The 18,470-nt window shown below is 40.9% G+C and overlaps 1 protein-coding gene across 2 annotated transcripts in view; it reads right to left on the bottom strand.

The window, feature by feature from the left end:
• The window catches only part of RAB27B (RAB27B, member RAS oncogene family), a 70,071-nt gene extending 53,419 nt beyond the window's left edge, over positions 1–16,652 (bottom strand). For both annotated transcript variants that reach the window (XM_018039704.1, XM_005697258.3), the window contains exon 1: positions 16,090–16,652. The gene's annotated coding sequence lies outside the window, so the exon portion shown is untranslated. The remainder of the gene's footprint in view (positions 1–16,089) is intronic.

Genomic DNA, 18,470 nt, shown 5'->3' with positions numbered 1-18,470 from the left:
ATCAGTCCATTCAAGTAGGATGTTTCATAGTTAAGTCCTCCAGGGATCAACTATGTAAGAAGTAGCTCTGAATGAAAACTTATTAGCTCATGAAATGAAAATCCAGCCTGGTTTTCTGCCTATAACTTGACTTGGGGCCAACACTAATTAACCCTCTTGGCTCTTTCATTCAGTGAAAATTATTGGGATTACTAGTACCACAGGGCTCCCCAGATATTTCAACTCATGGTTATTTGTCATAGCTGATGGCTGATTCAATGTTTTTTTCACAAAATTATCTTCTGTAGATGATATTGATATAGAGATAACCTGTAATTGTGCACTGTGCTTTATTCACGCACTTGGCTTGGTTCTTGAAATCATACTCTTGTTATTTCAGGACCGCCCCCTGCCCTGCCCCCTGCCCCCCAACCCTGATTACTGTGATACTTCTCTGCTCACTGAAGCCATCTCAGGGTAACAGACATGGCTTCTTTTCTTTTTTAAGAAATATTTTTAAGAAATATATTTATTTGGCCTTGTCGGGTCTTAGTTGCACCATGTGGGATCTAGTTCCCTGATCAGGAGTCAAACCCAGGACCCATATATTGGGAGTGCAGAGTCTTAACCCTGGACCACCAGGGAAGTCTCTGGAAGGGCCTTTCTGATTCTGGAAGCACTTATACTTCCTGGGCTTCATTCAGACTATGGTCTTAAATCTATTTTAATGCTGCTGCTGCTGCTAAGTCGCTTCAGTCATGTCCAACTCTGTGCGACCCCATAGACGGCAGCCCACTAGGTTCCCCCGTCCCTAGGATTCTCCAGGCAAGAACACTGGAGTGGGTTGCCATTTCCTTCTCCAATGCATGAAAGTGAAAAGTGAAAGTGAAGTTGCTCAGTCGTGTTCGAAGTGAAAAGTGAAAGTGAAGTCGCTCAGTTGTGTTCGACTCTTCGCGACCCCTTGGACTGTAGCCTACCAGGCTCCTCCATTCATGGGATTTTCCAGGCCAGAGTACTGGAGTGGGGTGCCATTGCCTTTTCTGCTATTTGAATGAGCAACTGGCAAACAGATTCCAGCAGAGGAGGACGTTGCTTTAATATTCATGTTTTTAAAAATTAGCTTATTCTTGATTATCTGAAAGGGGAGAAAATGTATAGCTTGATTTTGGCCTAACTTTATAGAATTCAAAGTAATCTTTCAAAGAAGATTTCATCACTCACCTTTAATATTTCAGAACGGAAATAATCTTTTTCTCATATGATACTTAAAGCATTAGAATCAAGTTCAGTTCAGTTCAGTCATTCAGTCATGTTCGACTCTTTGTGACCCCATGAACCACAGCATGCCAGCCCTCCCTGTCCATCACCAACTCCCAGAGTCCACCCAAATCCATGTCCATTGAGTCAGTGACACCATTCAACCATCTCATCCTCTGTCATCCCCTTCTCCTCCTGCCCTCAATTTTTCCCAGCATCGGGGTCTTTTCAAATGAGTTAGTTCTTCGCTAACTCATCAGGTGGCCGAAGTATTGGAGTTTCAGCTTCAGCATTAGTCCTTCCAATGAATATTCAGGACTGATCTCCTTTAGGTTGGACTGGTTGGATCTCCTTGCAGTCCAAGGGACTCTCAAGAGTCTTCTCCAACACCACAGTTCAAAAGCATTAATTCTTTAGCGCTCAACTTTCTTTATAGTCCAACTCTCACATCCTAACATGACCACTGGAAAAACCATAGCCTTGACTAAACAGACCTTTGTTGACAAAGTAATGTCTCTGCTTTACAATATGCTGTCTAGGTTGGTCATAACTTTCCTTCCAAGGAATAGAATCAAGTAGACTGAGCTAAAAGTTCAAATGCGTCTAATTTCCAAATAAGTCAGTTGGCTTTGCTTTCTTTTGTAACGATTTGACGTTATCCCCTGGCCCAGTGATATGCATCAGGTACACACCAGTGTGGCTCAAATGTTCCTGTTATTCTTACTGGTCCTCAGGTGCCATGGCAGTTGTTTAATGTGTTTAATACAAACCCCCAGTCCCTTGAGAAATCAGGAGCAGAAACAGGAAACATGAGTGCAAATACATCCCTGATGCTCTTTCTAACCCCAAGTCCAAGGTCTCCCTTCAGAATCATCTTCTCAATATAAGGCAGTTTGGCACTGCTAAAACAAAATCATGAATTTTACTGAAAATCTAAAATTATAGCCTCACTATTACCACAAAGCTTTAATAAATATCGACGGTACATGGTGCTAATTTTTGAAAATGTCTTCCTGAACCTCAATCACCAGAAAAAGTTTAACCACAAACTCTCATCAGGTTAGATTACTTGCTGACAGAAAGTCCAGTGACAGGGTACACGCAAATTTGAGGGACAGTGACTGACTCCATAGATGTTTACAGTTTCTGCTCATGAAAAAAACAATACAAATGCATGGATTTAAGATATTTTTGCCTGAAACTAGCAAATCTAAGGTGAAATTTTTAGTTGCAGCAGCCCTCCAAACTTAAGAATAAATAAGCATTTTGCTCTTACAAGTAGAGACAGATAAAACTTAATTAATGGCAGTGGGTGTTTTAACATATATGACAGTCAATATTTTGAATTCTGCTTTAGCCCATAGGAAAAAGGAATTCTACCTAGCCTATTTTGAGTTTGAGCCTAGCCGGAGTCTGAGCAAGCTCCGAGAATTGGTGATGGACAGGGAAGCCTGGCATACTGTGGTCCATGGGGTCACAAAGAGTCGGACACAACTGAGCAACAGAACTGAACTGAACCTAGCCTATTGATATGTTCTCAGTGGACTTTTTTTTTTTTTTACATTATCGTGTAAGCTTTGATGGACTTGATAGTGCCCTGATATACTGTCATGCTAAAAATTATGTGAAAATATCTATATAAATTTCCTTTGAAACATAAAGCTTTATAGAATTCTTTTTCTGGGAAAAAAAAACAAAACTCAAAAACCTCAAGTCTTCATTGAAGAGACTAGAAATTATTTCAATGTATTTGTTTACATGTTCTAAAAGTTCTGCAAAGAAAAATCCATAGAATATTTCTAAAAACGTCAGTAGTTATCTGACACAGGTTTTCCATATAGTAGAATAAATAAGAAACTGCTTACGTATTACTGCTTACAAATAAGAGAGTAAACCAGTCTCATTGCAGTTTTCTAAATTTTCTAAAACTGACTTAATTATTTGGGAAATAAGCCAAGTACAGACAGAAAACCAGGACTAAAATTTCCCATGATGAACTTATTAATTTTACTTTAAGGCTATTTCTGCCATAAAAATCTTCTGTAATCTGATATTTAATCTTTCTTGTTACTTGACAGTGCTTTCAAATATTTTTATGTGGCAAACACTGGATGCAGTTTTGCTTACTATGATCCATAAGGTGTGTTTCTGTCTCTTAGAAAATCAAACAGTTATCTCTTTGTGTGTGTGTGTGTGTGTGTGTGTGTGTGTGTGTGCGCCCAGTCGTACTTGACTCTTTTTGATCCCATGAACCGTCACCTGCCAAGCTCCTCTATCCACGAACTTCTCCAGGCAAGAGTGCTGGAATGGTTTGCCATTTCCTACTCCAGGGGATCTTCCTGGGGTAGGATCTTCCAGGGATCAAACTGGCGTCTCCTACATTGGCTGGTGGATTCTTTACCACTGCGCCACCTGGAAAGTCCTGTTGTGTTATCATTGTGGTATCTCCTTGTGGTACCTGTGAATTGTCGAAATCCTCAGTTTTGAACCACTCTATATTTTTAGGCTGGCAGGCTGGAAAGTGAACTGAATAGTAGATGGGTATTTATTTCTGAAGGCAGCAAATCAGAGGATAGTAGTGGTATTAAGGATTACTCTAAAATTACCAAGATGCAAACAACCAAGAAATCTTTTGCTGTCTTTAAGGTTGGCTATTTATTTTGCCTTTGTGGATCTGAAGCTCTTTAGAGAAACTACAGGTTTATGAACCCACCTCTTATATTAGCAGTTGGCTGAGATTAGCTAAGAAAAAAATGCCACCGTTCCTGTTGGAAAAATACTCAAGGCAGTTACTGTTAACCTGCAGACTAACCAGTGTCTGACGGTTTATCAATTGAGTTTATTTACATTTACTTGTCAGGTTCACCCAGAAGACAGGAAACTAAGAACTTACTGTTAAGGATACACAGGGAAGTGTTTCAAACAGTTTGGTGATCAAGCCTCAAACTCTATGAAAGGGCTAATTTCCTTTCCAAGGGTGGAGCCTCTTCCTTTCCAAGAGGCTCTACAGAAAGGCATCCTTTCTTCAAAAGGACCATATTTTCAAAACTAGGGATTTGAATATCTGTTTAACCCAGAGTCTGCCCTAGTAATGGAAGGTTTTAAATGGCGGCTGCTCCAGGAATTCTGGGCCAGGGTGTCACCATCCACATAGGCTACATTAGCTTTTACTGATAAAGTTATCTTCGCTCCAAATTGTTGCCCTATAACTTTGTTCTTAAGTCTGGAATGTCTAACAGTAGGCATGCCTTTGGATTTTTGCTACATGTGAAAAAGCAACCATGGTTACTTGGAAGAGTGATTCATTATCTGTTTTCAGTCATAGCTACTTTAGCATAAATTAATTCCCCGAAATGATTGGTTAGTAAGCCATTGATTTCCCAGCTTGAAAGCAACACGCTGGTACTAGCCCTGTAGAAAAGTATCAAAAGAGATCAAAGTGGGCTCTGAGAGAAAATCAGGCTCTGAGATAAAGTTCTGAGAGAGATCCATTTTACTCATGACCTGTACTAAAAAGAAAATTCTTTGTTCCACCTTCAATAAATGACAAGGAAAAAAGATACAAGGAAACAATCTTCCCTTCCTGATAAAACAGACACAAAATTATTTGCCTAGACAGAATTTTAGGGGCCGTAGGGAATGTGGCTCAGAGGTTAAAGCATCTGCCTCCAATGCGGGAGACCCGCGTTTGATCCCTGGGTCAGGAAGATCCCCTGGAGAAGGAAATGGCAATCCACTCCAGTGTTCTTGCCTGGAGACTCCCATGGACAGAGAAGCCTAGTAGGTTACAGTCCACGGGGTCACAAAGAGTCGCCCACAACTGGGCGACTTCACCTCACCTTAGGGAATATTTGGCCTTATAAAAACTTCATTATTTCCAATTACACAAGAGAAGCTGAGGATATATCATGTCTACAAAAGTTTACAGGAAAGCACCTCTGTTTCTTCCTTAATAAAGGTTCATGATAAAACCTACTATTGTTATGGATTTACTTATAGACCCCATTGCTATCATATGAACATAGTTCTGAAAACTCACTCCTGGAATGGATATCATAAAAATATTCACTCTCGTTAATTCTAACACCAGTTCATTTAAGATCCAGTTAAACAGGAATATTTTCTGAGTAATCAGAGTTAAGTGATATAAAAAAGTTTATTAAGTGCAATAAACAAACACGAATATATTATTTAAGATTTAGTATATTCAGACTTTTCTTAATTAGTACAGTATTTAAAATATATTCTCAGTATCTAGGAGTGCTAAAAAATTCATCAGGCCAAGAGAAAGGCCCTAAATAGATAAAAAAAACTTTTATTTTTGCCTATATACACCCCTTTCATTGGGACTCTGTGATTTAGAGTTGACTTTCCTATTGCTTGGGTCACTCAGTTCAGGCTTGTCTTTAAATTGTGCCTGGGGCCAATTTTGGCAATCATGTTAAAAGAAACTAGGTTTATAAAGATTATGGCTAGAATGGGAAAATGTTTGTTTAACTTCTTTCATCCCCTTCATACTCTGACATATAGCCTATATTCACTAATACAGGCTGAAATCTCAACAAGTAACATGTAAAAATTATTCCAAATAGGAAGCAGTTGTAAGAGAATGCAGAATTTGTAAAACTGCACCCATTAAAATCAAAATTATCAAGCTTCTCATTTTTTTCCACAATGGCCTGAACTTGAAAATTGGTTCTTTCAGTGGATACATTCTGCAGCTGCTGCTGCTTCAAAGCTGAAAATAAGGATGCCTGTTATCCGTCTCTAATCCAAGATTAAACACCAATGCAAGTTTTCACCCTTGACAATCCTGCCAAAAAGTCAAAATTTATGATCTATAAATGTTCATCATAAGTTATACAAAGCATTCTTTGCAGTGATATTTGTCTTTTCTTCATGTTTATTGCTATACTACCACACAAGTGGAGAAGGCAAGTGGGAGTGCCCAAACCAAGACATCTGTGTTCCTAATGCTAGCTTACCTAAACTGAAAGCTCAAACAAGAAAGACACTGATATTTCCCAAGAGAATATATGAAATATTGATGAATTTACAGAAGGGGATAATCTAGAAGATTCACAGTTGGGTAACAGCTTGTAAATAATGTAAGTAACCAAATGCTAGAGAACAAAAAGGACTAAAGTCAACATGGTTTTAATTAGAAATCTTGACTGGGGTATGTGTAGACATGGATTATGTGTCTAACTCATAGATGAGTCATGAAAACGTTGTTTAGAAGTCTTCTTTCTCTATCTATAATAATCAGAACACAGATAACTGAGCTATTGGCATATTATGAGAAGGCTTTATAAAAAAACACATTTGTTCTGAACTAGATGCCTGAAATGATGCATCCGTAACAAAGACAACCTTCAACACCTGCAGAGAAAGAACAGAGAGAATGTCTCAATAGGACAAGTAGTCATGCAGAAGCTTCTCAGGCTGATTATCTAATAATCAGAAATAGTCGCGATGCAGAGTGACAGGCAGTCAGATGGTTGTATAAGGAATGTTCTTAAATGTAGCAACATATTTCCCAAACTGTTTTGAACAATGAAATGGAAAGAGTATTAACATGGGGATGGACAAGGCCTGGGGAAGAGGAAGTGGGAGACAGACTAACTCGCCTTAAACTTGGTCAGTGGACACACATTTACAAGTCAATTAGGTAACAGTATCTTACATGGGTTGGAAATTTCAAAAGTAATCCTTACTAGATAATTATCCTTTAATTCTTTTAGAACATCGAGATACGTTGTGTTACGCTTTGGTAAGCAGATCCTGAGAGTAGAAGTGTCATAAATTCAGACACAGCGGAGCTGGAACAAAGCTATTGAGTGCAATAAAGGGAACAGCAGTTAATTTGTTCTTCGAGTAACATGCGCTGGGCATCAGTTATTGAAGCATGATATTAATGAGCCAAAATCAATAGATTCAATCACTTGAGCACTCTGCTCGGTCTTTTGTTTGATGGTACCAGAACACATTCCTATCCGAGCTATGACATGTCAGTTTTCACAAATGGGGCTGGGAGAGAATATGGGTGAACAGAATCCTAGGGCACAGAAATATTTAAAGTGGTTGTCCCACAGACAGGGATAAATGATGCCCGATTCATAAGTAAGAGCTAAAGGCATATTTAATATATGCTCCCAATTTAATAATAATAGCAATTAACATGATTATATATAACCTTACATTTCCCCTAAGTCCTTCCAGAATGTAAATAGCCTTATCAGCCAAAGCCGATTGGTGCTGACAGAAATAGGAAGAAAATTGTGACTCCTATCTTATGGCCACTAAACCTCCCTCTTCCCAGAGCCTCCTTCAGAGGTGGCATTTTGGTGATCAGTTGCAGACCAGCACTTCCCAGTTACTATTATCAGCCTGACCTCTCCTAGAAGGTTTAGATTCCTGAAGGCGTTTTCCTGATAAATCCAGTTGAGTCACTATAGGTGCCTGAAAGCACCTGGTCGTCTTCTCCAACGTGCTTTACTTTTTTTACACCTAATCTCAATTCTGGGAACTGTTCATTCATCTAATGCCTCCTAATGGTTGAGACCATAAAACTTTCTCTTTTCTCCTACAGCTGGTCAATGCCATTCATTACTTATTTCTCTGATCTGACTTCTCTTCTCCAACCTTAACCATCTTTTGAGCTAATTTCAGACCATTTGTATGTCCCACTTCTTTTTTTTTTTTTTTTTTTTTTTTTTACTTTATTTTACTTTACAATACTGTATTGGTTTTGCCATACACTGACATGAATCCACCACGGGTGTACATGCGTTCCCAAACATGAACCCCCCTCCCACCTCCCTCCCCATAACATCTCTCTGGGTCATCACCGTGCACCAGCCCCCAAGCATGCTGTATCCTGCGTCGGACATGGACTGGCGATTCGATTCTTACATGATAGTATACATGTTACAATGCCATTCTCCCAAATCATCCCACCCTCTCCCTCTCCCTCTGAGTCCAAAAGTGTCTGTCCCACTTCTAACTGCTCTCTCTACAGCTTTAGCCCCCTTAAGGTTTTATCTTCCTCTTTATTACCACAATACTGTGTTCAAACCACTAACAAACTTAACCAGGTTATACTCAAATTATCTGCTCATGGATCTTTCTCAACAGATTCTAAGCTCTTCAAGAGCAGGAACTATGTCTTACACATCCTTTCGATCTAATGACTAAATATGCTGCTGACACAAAAACAGCACATAATGGTATTTCTAATAAACAATTCAGATATGTCAAAATTATACCAGAAACTAAGTTGCAATTATTCGTTTTAACATGGTAGGCAGCTCTCTTTATTATAATAAATAATTTTAAATTTCAACTTTAACATGACTCAGTTCAGTTCAGTCTCTCAGTCGTGTCCGACTCTTTGCGACCCCATGAATCACCTCCCAGCAACTTGGCATTTTCTCTAAAGTTTATACTCTGCAGGTAGAGTTTGTGTTCTCCAAAGGATGTCAAGAATTCTTGGATCTTTATTTTCATGTTTTGGATCAAGTGACAGTACGCTATAACCTGTTTATGGAAGGAAAGACTAAAAAGCAGTGAACTATTTTTTAACCCTCTTATTTCAATTTCTACACACTTAAAGAACATAATTCCTGAAAAATAAGACAAAAATGTTTCTACTGGTAATAAAACATGATGAAACAGAATACATGTCTTTCTTTAAGTATATAGTTAACATTTATGAAACCTTGAAATTTACTCTTTTAAATTAGCTTCGTGTTCTCAAGGTGCCAAGCCTATTTCCTTGCTGCTGCTGCTGCTGCTAAGTCGCTTCAGTCATGTCCGACTCTGTGCGACCCCATAGATGGCAGCCCACCAGGCTCCCCCGATCCTGGGATTCTCCAGGCAAGAACACTGGAGTGGGTTGCCATTTCCGTCCCCTTAGGTGTCTGCATATTCACTATACTAATTTTAAGAATCTGCTACTCTGGATGAATTGCAGCATATCTCAGTCTTTATTCCACTAAAATCATCCTAATCCAACTCCTTCCAGAATGTAAAGGATAGGAAAAGAGTTTCAGGTCCCATGGGCCTCACTTATGAGCTGACTTTAAAAGTTAAAGTGTGCTTGGCGAGCGTGAAATTCCAGAAGGAGTCGGAGCCATGAAAACCACACTTGATTTGCAAAGCATGTTGGGGACCAGAGAGAAGAGCATTACAGCTCAAAGGAAATTCATCTTCATCACAACTCAGCTATTATCACAGAGCCGTTTCACAGAGAAAACCACACCATGAAACTCAAAGACCTCCCCTACCTCGCACCGGAAACAGATGCTCGCCAGGCTTACCAAGTCTGCAGAGTAGGGCAAGCCTGCAGTGGGTGAAACCATCCCCGTTAGAGGGCAAAACACACGCAGGACATGGGCCTCACCTTCCATTTCTCATCTCGCTCTTACTTTTGTCTAAGCATACTCTTTGCTATCTTAAACGGGATGAGTTCTCACCAAATGTGTAAACTTCTGGGGTGGGAAGAGGGCACCTCCATTAGGAGACTATTCAGGAGCAGTACTAATAATGAGTTCTATATTCTACCTTTGTCTCCTTGGTTTTTCTAGTAGCTAAGTGAAAAAATTATAATCTAACAAGGGGGGGGTGGGGAAATTGCAGTGTTTAGGTCAGTTTCAAAATGACTAGCACCTGAAGATGGCTTAGCGCAGTCCTGAGAAAACAGCAAACCCAAAGTTGCTCCTTCCATTTTATTGCTACTATGCAGTCTTTGTCAACTAGCATCCTAAATATATTTTTAAATTTTTAAATTTTTATATGATTTTTTAAAGTCATTTTCCAGTTAGAGTTATTGCAAAATATTGGCTCTATTCCCCATGTTGTACGATACATCCTTGAAACCATCTTACAGCCAGCAGTTTGTACCTCCCACTCTGCAATCCTTGTACTGCCCTTCCCCCAATGCATAACCACTGGTTTGTTCTCTATAACTGTGCGTCTGCTTCTTTTTGTTTTATTCACTAGTTTTCTTTGACATGACAGGTTAATTAGTTAGTTGTTCAGTTGTGTCTGACTCTTTGCAATCCCATGGACTATAGCCCGCCAGGCACCTCTGTCCATGGAATTTCCCAGGCAAGAATAGTGGAGTGGGTTGCCATTCCCTTCTCCAGGGCATCTTCCTAAACCAGGGGTCAAACCTGGGTCTCCTGCATTGCAGGAAGTTTTTACCACTAGGGAAACAGCATTTTAGATTTCACATATAAGTGATATGATACAGTATTTATCTTTCTTTGACTTATTTTACTTAGTATAATGCCTTCAAGTCCATCCATGTTGGTGCAGATGGCAAAATTTTGTTCTTTTTTATGGCTGAGTAGTATTCAGTGTGGGCTTCCCCAGTGGTTCAGCAGTACAGAATCTGCCTGCAATACAGGAAGATCAGGAGACTCAAATTCTATCCCTGGGTCGGGAAGATCCCTGGAGGAGGGCATGGCAACCCACTCCACTATTCTTGCCTTGAGAATTTCATGGACAGAGGATCCTGGTGGGCTATAGTCCATAGGGTCACAAACAGCTGGACACACCTGCAGTGACTGAGCACAGTATTCCAGTGTGTGTGTGTGTGTGTGTGTGTGTGTGTGTACCACATCTTCTTAGCATCTCATTTCTAACATAAAATTGAAGAGTAGGGCTTTGTCATATCATGCATTTATTTGAATTTGTTTCTACATGTTTTTAACGCTTAGTTGTAAATACCAGGATATTTTCACTAAAGTGATTTTTTCCTAGGATACATTTTACAGTGTTTTTTGTATTGTTTCTCATAGAATCATTCACCTCCAAGCTCCGAGAGGCAGCCTTTGATAACTGGCATTGCCAACCTTGAAATGATTAAGATCAAAGTTTGAATGAGGGAGGGACGGGGCCAAGACTGGGTGTGATAGTTTCTGCCTGTTTAGTTGTCTTGTTCACTCAAAAAAAAAAAAAAATTAAGAAATTAGCAAATTAGATGCATTGCTCCAATGCTTCCCAGCATTTGGAAAAAAGATTTCAGAAAATCCAAGGAGGCATCAGCTCAAGGAGGCACCTTGGGTGAATATAAGAAAGCTCCCAATCGTGGAAAAGGCTTCTACTATTTTAGGCAATAAGAGAGGCCAGGTTTTCTGTTCCTTCTTTGAAAAATCTAGTTTCATTCTATACTTTTTTAAAAAATATTTTCACATATCCAGAAACATATATCAACAAGGCATTGTTTATGAAAATGGTATATTTTGAATCACAGCCCATGAGAGCTGAGCAACTCTTTTAACAAGCTTCTCAGACTCTGAGGACCTTGCCTACGTTTGATCGGACAAATGTCACACAGACCCATTTTGCCTCTTCTAATTATTTTTGTTCTGGTATATCCCTCAGGTCAGATTTAACACACAGTTTCACTTTTCTGAGCAAGTTAAGAAGAGAGCAACAAGAAAACAAATCGGGTTGACCCCAAGTTCACTATAATTGACAATAAATTTATGGGTTACAGAAAGAAAGCTAAAATAAAATCTTGAATATTTTCTTAAGCCTCTTAAAAAGAAATCTGCCCTCTTTTATAGAATTTATGTCTTTTTCTTTTTCTCTCTGTGTACATTGTGCATATATACTTATATATATATATATACACATCTATATCTATGAATATCTAAACTCATACACATAAATACATCTATAATTATGAATATCTATCTATCTGGATACATAGGTACATAAATAAAAGAGAGGAAAGAAACAAGGGAAAAAGGAAGGTAAGGAACTAAACAGGAAGCAAGAGTTGCAGGTTACCCAGGTCTAGAGCTAGACAATAGGGATATTAAACTAATCAGTCTATTCCTTTCGTTGTACAAGAGAAAACTGTGCCTTAAGGAAACAAAATGCCATACTCAGAGCTTTACAGCTCAGCACCAGTATAATTTGATTAATGATGGGCTTCTTAAAGGTTTGATTTAAATCCCACCAATTTATACCTATATCTGCCTTTTCTAAAATTGTCCCCCAAATTATGTGAATCTTGATATCTTTGAATATAGTTTTACCTACTAAAAAAGGTTGCTCTTGCATTTCTGAATATTAGACATTTGGTTTCTATGGCAGCTACAATTGCTATATATGCGTGTGTGCAAGCTCAACTGCTTAGTCGTGTCTGACCCTCTGCAACCGCATGGACTGCAGCCCGCCAGGCTCCTCTGTCCATGGGATTTCCCAGGCAAGAATACTGGAGTGGGTTGCCATTTCCTCCTCCAGGCAACTGCCATATACTATGATGTTATTTACTTTACTTTGATGCTATGTTCTACAACTGTATAAACTAAATTTTCACTGTTATCTCTTAATATGTGACCTATAAAATCTATCAAATAACAAACAAATTGTGTTCTTTCTTGGGTTTGTAGGATTACAGTTTTGAAAGAGAGGTTGAAGGTCACTTAGTTCAGCTTCTCAGTACAGACAATTCTCTATAACAAATAAGTCATGGAGTGGACGTCTTGGTTTTCTCAGGTAGACCTTATCCCGTCTTTGCAATGACTTCCCAGGTGGGCTTCCCTTGTGGCTCAGCTGGTAAAGAATCCACCCGCAACACGGGAGACCTGAGTTCAATCCCTGGGTTGGGAAGATCCCCTGGAGAAAGGAAAGGCTACCCACTCCAGTATTCTGGTCTGGAGAGTTCCATGGACTGTATAGTCCATGGGATTGCACAGAGTCGGCCACAACTGAGTGACTTATACTCACTTCACCCAGGTGGTCTCTCCAGCCTCACTCTGTGCCCCTCTCCAGCCTGCTTTCCTGTCTCTTCAGTCCCTAGGCTGTGTCGGATTCTTTGCGACCCCATGGGCTGCAGCACGCCAGGCTTCCCTGTCCTTCACCATCTCCCAGAGTTTGCTCAAACTCATGTCCATCAAGTCGGTGATGCCATCCAACCATCTCATCCTCTGTTGCCCCCCTTCTCCTGCCTTCTGTCTTTCCCAGCATCAGGGTCTTTTCCAATGAGTTGGCTCTTCGCATCAGGTGGCCAAAGTACTGGAAATTCAGCTTCTTTTCAACAGACAATATCTAAACGATAGTGTTGCCTTCTTTCACTCAGAATAAAAATCAAAAGCCAACATGCTTGCTTTCAAAACCTTCTGTGACCTGCCCCAGTACGACCCTGCCCCCAGGGACACAGACAGCCTTCCTTGCCACTCCTGGAAGTTGCCAGGCAAACTCTTGCATGTTGATCCTTCAGTCTAGACAGCTCTTCCTCCTTGTAACCACATGGCTCACTCCCGAGCTTCCATTAGACCAACATTCAAATGTCACCTTCTCAGTTAGACTTTCCCTGGGCACCTGATCTAAAGTTTCAACACTGACTGGGCGTGTCACTGGCACTGTTCGTCCCTTCTCCACTTTACATTCTCGTCTAGCACTTATCTCCAATGTATCACAGATCTAACTTGCACATCCATTTATTCTCTAAAGTAAAAGGCAAGTTCTCTGGAGTCCAGGCGCTTTTGTGCATTTGGCCCACTTCTGTTCACACAGAGCCCAGAATAAGGATTGACACTATTAATAAATATTTGTTTAAGAAGTGAAACAAGAAATGTACGTTCTTTTTTTCAACTACACTCACCAGTTGTTTACTTAGAAAAGACAAGTTATTTAAAATTTTTTGGCTATGTGTTAAACAGCATTTTATTTTCATTACTGATAATCCAGACATGTTTCCTTCATTTAACGAGGGCTTATGAGAGAAGGTTAATATTTAAAGAATATGAATAATGATTGCAAAGGGAGTGAAACAAGTTTAGTAATACTCTCAACTCCATTTATGGGGTTTACAATTGGTTTTCATTATGCTTCATGGTGTAGCTACTTCCTACTACTAGAGAATAAATGTCAGCTCCATTATACGCTTAATAATGAGTGAAAAATTATGCCCCTTTAGCCACCAACTCCAAAAAGTGACTTACCCTTCATGGGAAACACCTAGTTTGTCCAGCCTGTTTTTACAGTAATTGTCTTCCTGTCTCTCAAAACTGCAATTACTTGCTTAAGAGCAGAACCAAGGTTGGTTAACCTACCTTGATGAATCAACTCAAGAAACTGAGTTAATTGTGAGCTGAGCTTTATGTGAATAGTTGGTCCATGTTTCATGCTGTCCTGATCTGGAAGACCAAAAATCTAACCAAAAATCTCCCAGGCTGAAGGTGGGAAAATAGCAGATTTCTGTTTTGAACCACCTGGGGTTTTTGATGGCTTCTATCTTTCCAGAAGTACAGTTAAATATAATGAAAAGCAGTTCAGAAACCAGTAGATAATTTTAATATAAGCTGGTGTGCCAAGGAGCTGAGCAGATCAATTATATTAGAGTTACCTTCCCTATCAGGTAGTCAGATTCCTATTCCAGAAATGGCCTATGAGAGAGTTGTGGTTTGCTTACATTTGACAGATACCCTTTGATTCCTTCTTGGCATCTTTGAGAACAGGCTTGTCCAGTTTCATTGGCAAGGTTTTGTTCTTTCGAAAGCAAAGATGGCAACATTTATGGGAGGCCACTGTCAGTTCTGAAGCAGAAAAGCCTCCTTAACATTAAACTATCTGCCAAGATCATCTTGTTTCGGTCATTCCTAAAATCCCCTCTTGCCTTCAAGAAGGACTGATTCCCTCCAGGTAGAGGATCAATGATGGGAAACTGTGAAAAATAAGTATATGGGGGAACAGCACAAGGCAGGTATGGCTCTCACTTACTACAATTTGGACTTTACAGTAGCTTGAAAATTCAATAAACTGAAATGCCTGAGGCTATACTGCTGAAGTTAACTTTTCTGTTAACTTCAAATTTAGAACTCTATAACTGTGCACGTAAAACATATATATAGATATATGTTTATTTATCTATAATATTACTGAAGATGTATGCATGTAACTGAATATTGAGAACAGTACATCTTTGAAACAGACTAAAAATCCATAACTATTATTATGTTCAATAATAATTTTGTTGCTAAGAACTCTGAAACTGCATGTTGTTGACTTTGTCTTAATAAGGTGCTGATACACAACTGGAATCATACAATTTTAGGTCTCGAAATAAAAAGCAGTAAAATGGTAACCAGTGTGTAACAGCTAGCAGCAAGTGTGATGACTGACCAAACTCAGCCTTTTCCTAGAAATAGAGGCTCCAGCTTCTGCTTAGGGACATTCCACCGGATTCAATAGCTTTCAGATAATGAGACAATGTTGCACGGAGTTGGGAACTCTTGGAAGCTCATTTATTGTGACCAGTTGAACAAACACACGTGTACACACCCTTCTAGGACTGCAATACCCGGATCACAATTCTGAAAGAACAGGTTTGAAAAAAAGAAGAAAAAAAAAACTATCAGACAGACTTGATTTCTCTGGGGCTATTTCACCTGAGGACGGACAATCCCTTGTCTCACCTCACGAAATGACTTCTCCTTAAATGAACCTCGAAACACGATGATGATGAAGAACTGCTATTTCGGTTGTCTTTGAGATACAGATGGAAGGAAACTGACATTGCTAAGGCAGGTTCTTTTTTTTCAAAATCCCAACCAGCTGTTTGATCGGCGAGGACCAAAACAAAGACAGACACCAGCCAGTTTTCTGACGACATCCGCGCCCCCACCACGCCTGCACGAATCCCGGGTGGAAGCCGCCGATCCAGGGCGCTCACACCCCGAACCCCGCTCCAGACCCGGGGTCCCTCGCCGCGGGCCTACATCTCCCCATCCACGTCTCACTTCCTTTTCGCAGGCGAGCCGCTCAGGAAACCCCCCGAGTGGGTGGGAACACATTCCAGCAATAACAGCCTGGCTGGCCGCCCCAACTCACCAGCCTGCGAAGTTTTCCTTGGCGAGAGGTGTCGGGTTTCAGAGGTTTCCTTCCCCTTCCCCAAGCCCTGGAACTCCTGGACACCAGCTGCGGCCCGGGGTCTGCCTTCCAGGGCGACGGTCCCGGGCACAGCTCCGATTTTTTTTTTCCCCCAACCTGTGGCTCTGGATCGCTCCAGCAGCCGGCGGGTCCCCAGCCCCTGCCCGTCGGGACTGCAAGCGGCAGGACTGGAAGCACCACCCCCAAGTCCGCCGAGCCCCGGGATCTGCAAGGGCTCGTGTGTGACGAAGGCGTGTCTCCCAGTCCTAAGGCGGACGTGCGGGGCGCACCTCCGGCTAATCTTGCTGGTGACTCAAAGGCGCTCGGTTTCTGCTCCGAGTTCTCGGCTCTGTGGGTCTCCAAGCCCCAGCAGCCAGCTCATTTTGAGTCCTTGATTTTTCGCTGTTTTCTTGGATTTCTCTTTTCCAAAGAGCCCCTGGGCACTGTGACAACGGCTTCCAAGGCACTTCCGGGAGGGGAGGTCTTCTTTAACTAGAGACCAAGGAGTTGCCAGTGGAGAGAGGCGAGGAGTCTCCCGAAATAAAAGGGCTCGGAAGGAAATCCGTGTTTTAAAAGTTAGGGTCTGTTCATAGGAATCCATTCACCAGTCCAGTTGGATTCACCAATCCAATCCAACCCATCCATGCGCCGCCGTCACCTTTGCCTCCTACAGTCGTTTTGGAGATCTGCAGCTCAGTCAACAGGGGTCGTGTCTGTGAGATCACTGAACACATCTTTATTAAGCACCTACTATCTGGCCACACCCACGATCCTGGCTGTCTCTCTTGAGATCACATCTCGGACAGACTAAGACATCTTTGGTGTTTAGACTGATGATAAGAGCCCATGGTTGAAGACATACAATAGCAATTGATTTTTTTTTTCCACTGTGAAGAAAATGAAAAGGTCCCGAATGCGTTGCTTGCGTGCATGTTGGTGAACAGTGAGGTGATTGCTTAAGTGTTCGTTGTTTGACCAGTTCTGACAGTACCTTAGAGATAACCGGAGAGGCACTGACATTATCAGCAATGAATCATCTGTGGGAGAAGCGCTGCAGCAGGAGTTTAAAACAAAAGAACCTAAAACCCAAACCAAATGCAAGCGAACAATAGCAAAGCTGTGGAGGAGAGGAGTGTTGGAGAAGACAGGTGGTTTCACAGGAATCTGTCTATTCTACTAAGAAAATTCGGGAGAAGGTATATTTTCTGTGCCTCAATGTTCTTATCTTGAAAGTGGGGAGAATAAAATGCCTTTGTAGGGTTATTGTCAGTAAATGAGTTCAGATCAGCAAAGCACATAAACCAGTGGTATAGTAAAGTCTCTATGGGTGTTCAGTTCAGTTCAGTTCAGTTCGGTCACTCAGCTGTGTCCGACTCTTTGCAACCATGAATTGCAGCACGCCAGGCCTCCCTGTGCATCACCAACTTCCGGAGTTCACTCAAACTCACGTCCATCGAGTCCGTGATGCCATCCAGCCGTCTCATCCTCTATCATCCCCTTCTCCTCCTGCCTCCAATCCCTCCCAGCATCAGTCTTTTCCAATGAGTTAACTCTTCGCATGAGGTGGCCAAAGTACTGGAGTTTCAGCTTTAGCATCATTCCTTCCAAAGAAATCCCAGGGCTGATCTCCTTTAGAATGGACTGGTTGGATCTCCTTGCAGTCCAAGGGACTCTCAAGAGTCTTCTCCAACACCACAGTTCAAAAGCATCAATTCTTCGGCGCTCAGCTTTCTTCACAGTCCAACTCTCACATCCATACATGACTACTGGAAAAACCATAGCCTTGACTAGACGGACCTTTGTTGGCAAAGTAATGTCTCTGCTTTTGAATATGCTATCTAGGTTGGTCATAAGTTTCCTTCTAAGGAGTAAGCATCTTCTGTTGCCTGCACATTATTCTGGTAGCAATTATCTACTCTTTCTCCCAAAGTAAGCTCTGATTTATAAATACTATTCTGATCTACTGGGAACTATTATTGGAGGTTCAGGTTATAGGTTTTCAAATATATATGCTGGGAATATATATTTATAGTATAATCTATTTTGCATCAGCAATATCTGTACTGCTGTGTGTGTCTATGGGGCCTGAGAGAGAAAAAAGAAATACATAAACAGCCTTGACTTTATTCTTCTTTTCATAGCACGTTAATTTAAAATGATTCTCTGTACATGATATAAAATGGCGATTCGTATTCTTCACTTAGTTTATGTGTTCACTTACTTACTTAATCCTGAGCGAAGTTGCTCAGTCGTGCCCTACTCTTTGCAACCCCACGGACAGTAGCCTGCCCCAAGCTCCTCCATCCATGGGGTTTTCCAGGCAAGAGTACTGGAGTGGGGTG

Source organism: Capra hircus, chromosome 24 (assembly GCF_001704415.2).
Source record: "Capra hircus breed San Clemente chromosome 24, ASM170441v1, whole genome shotgun sequence".
NCBI lineage: Eukaryota > Metazoa > Chordata > Mammalia > Artiodactyla > Bovidae > Capra > Capra hircus.
This window is presented reverse-complemented; position numbering and strand designations above follow the sequence as displayed.